At 43.0% G+C, this 3,020-nt stretch overlaps 1 long non-coding RNA gene across 2 annotated transcripts; it reads left to right on the top strand.

Annotated features, from left to right (window-relative positions):
• The first annotated feature begins 1,953 nt into the window (after positions 1-1,953).
• Positions 1,954-3,020, top strand: LOC132449767 (uncharacterized). 2 transcript variants are annotated; one of them, XR_009523648.1, is made up of 3 exons: positions 1,954-2,018; positions 2,093-2,171; positions 2,786-3,020. It is a non-coding gene; the product is annotated as an uncharacterized LOC132449767 (long non-coding RNA). The 2 variants fall into 2 exon arrangements; XR_009523649.1 differs by having other exon boundaries at positions 1,973-2,018; positions 2,090-2,171.

Below are 3,020 nucleotides of genomic sequence, written 5' to 3'. Positions count from 1 at the left end.
TCTTATTTGTTTTGAATGCACCGCTCAACTCGCATGGTCCCACGTGGGGTACCTAGTTCTCAGCAGCCAATCAGAAGCTACGCAGGCCACGCTCAGCCTGTCGGCTCGGAGAGGAAGTGCAGTCGCGTTGCTCTTCCGGTCTTTTCGGATCTCGGCCCGGGCAGCTGTGTGTTAAGGAGAAGAGGAAAACTAGAGAAAAAACCCAGAGTAAAACCCAAGGGCGTCAGTTTGTTTTTAGAAGTGGTGGGGACAATAACCATAAGCTTGAGTGTGGTTTGAAAAGTGCTGGGTACCCTTATGTAATTCATCCATTCAACGCTGCATTACAATATGCTCTACAGTGTATAGTCAGGTGTTGAAAATCCTATTCGAACAATAAGTTGAAAACACAGTTTGTGTTTTGGCTTGTTTTGCAAAACTGCGTTGGAAACACCATGGTATTGGCTCGGGATATGTAATACTAATACACACAGGACAAAGAACAGTGTTGGCAATTTAACACTTATCTTGACATCAACAAAGTTTACCAGACAAACAATGCCAGACTGTAAAGGGGGTACGAAATGAAACGAGGTACTGAGCTTCAGCCTTTTGAAGACGAGCAAGGGCTGCTGGTAGCATATGTTATGCTGCATTAAAAAAAATAAAAAAAACAAGCGCCCAGAGGAGAATTGCATCTGCCAAATCCTGACCACCAGTAAACACTTGCGAAGGACCAATGTAGACTTCACTCATTGTAACATCATTAGCAAATTGCCCGCAGATAAAATCCCCTACAGTTTAGGATAATCACACAGGTTATGCGAGAACATATTTATGTCAGGATAGGCCTACCAGGCTCCAAGTCGTCACATATCTCAATCAGACAAAACAACTATAACCACATTGGCATAGCAATCGCACCGTGTGTAGCTGCTACTACCTGCAATCTATACAATGCATACTAGCTGGAGCCCCAACCAGAATCAGATCACAATTGCTTAGGACCGTGGGTAACCTTTGGCCAGGTCATCACGAGCAAACAGAACCAGCAGCAAAGTTTACGTAAACCAATTTCTTACCTTATGTGGTCCTCCACATGCAGGCTAAATGATGTATCCATATCGTGTCACAAACATGCTTTTTATAGGAAGCAAAAGGACCGGCTATTTTCTGAATAAAAATGTCAATTTTGGCTGTCTATCTTGAAACTTCTCCAGTGCGTTCACACCAAACGCGACGGGGCAACAAGATCCCATACAAAGTGAACGTATAGACGCGTATCGGGCGAATTTTTTGGATTTGTTTTGATTTGTGGCGCCACACTTTCGCCGTGCACAGGCGAGCGCGTTCACGAGGATTTGTGGCGCGACAAATTCGCTCGAGTTGAAATATTTGAACTTTGACACGAATTTCGCGTGATGACAGCCAATCAGCGTTCAACAGCGTGGCCACTGAGTGACATGTGTAACGTAACAGCCAATCAGCGTTCAACCGTCAAACTCAGTGCAGTGCAGTCCGGGGTGAACTGCAGCATGGAGGAGAAAGTGATTGTTGCCGTTTGCGACTCTCGGAGCTCTATATATAATAGTATATCATATAATATAATTGTATATATAACATCATGGCAAAAAGCTCTGTGCGCCTCCGGATGGCCGTAGCGCGGGGAGCTCATAGGGATTGGGCTTCTCGGGAGTCTGGGTTTGTTTACTGGCGTTGCTATGGGTTCCGGTCGTGTGTGTTCCAACGGTTTATTAGGTAGGTCTATCTAATAAATGATGTCTTTGTGCGCGCCTATCGCATGATTTTAGACTCGACGAATTCGGTTGAGTATGTGGGGATTTTTTCAGTCGCAATTGGTTTGCACATTTTTAAAAGTGGTGGGGACAAAATTCGTATTTCAAATAGTGGGGGGGACATGTCCCCCCCCGTCCCCCCCGTAATCGACGCCTATGGTGAAACCTGTGAAAAAGGAAAAAGAGTCGGAGCACTTAGTGGAGGTCCGGAGCCAAGTGGCTGAACGAAGGAGAGTTACGTCGGTAAGACGAGTTAATTATCCGATGAAAAGATAGCTTGACGTCGTCCATGCTAATGCTAGCTCTGTGCTTAGCAGGCTAACTGCTTGCCTGTCCTCCGGAGAGCTGCTACGAGGTTCGGCATCGGCATGCTCCACCTTGATACACAGAGCAACGGTGAGAAATTTGCTCTTTAGCTGCTCTGGTGCTATTTTCCTGTTGTCTTCTGTGTGCTGAAAGAAAGCAGTGGTGATATTAGGGAAAAAAAGAGCAATTTGATATGTTGTGAATGTGATGAATATAAAACAATAGTTTATTTTGTATTGTGCAATTTATTGAAGACATTTATGTTATTCCAACTGAGTTTAAAGCAATTAGAGGGTCATTTTTGGTGCAGATCTCGGACATGAATAGGCCTATAGTGTAAGAGTGAACTAAGCACAATTCTTTAATACCTCTGAGTCTACCTCAAAATGTGTACTGTTATGTTATTTGCACATGGTTCAGATGTTTATAATGAATGGTTTTGTATGTTAATGGTTACTTGCCATACGTATTATTTAAACTGTTCACATGAACAGGTAAATGTGTGAGCACTTTAGTATTTAGTTCTCATGAATGATACACTAAAGATTGAACGTTGTACAACAAAGATAGATATTTGAGAATTGAATAGAGATGAAGATTTGTCAGAATAAGATGTAATTGTGTGCATCTTTCGACATCTGATATCCCTAATGATGCATCTGAGAATGGATAGTGTTGAATGTATTGTGTGACCCTGTCTACAGGTCAGGTTTTTTAGAGGACTGAGAGTCTGAGGTTCAGGACAACTTCCTGCTGTGAAAGATGGCGAGCCAACTACCCTGATTGAAGATTAGCACCGAGGAGATATTCACGTACACACTCATTCACACAAATAATACACTCACATTACACTACAAGGAACCTTGGAATCAGGTGAACTTTCAACAACTCCTTTTATTTTAAGGGCCCCAACAGACATTTTTGTTTTAAGTGTGCACA

The sequence above is a fragment of the Gadus macrocephalus genome, chromosome 21 (genome assembly GCF_031168955.1).
Source record: "Gadus macrocephalus chromosome 21, ASM3116895v1".
NCBI classification, from domain to species: Eukaryota; Metazoa; Chordata; class Actinopteri; order Gadiformes; family Gadidae; genus Gadus; species Gadus macrocephalus.
This window is presented reverse-complemented; position numbering and strand designations above follow the sequence as displayed.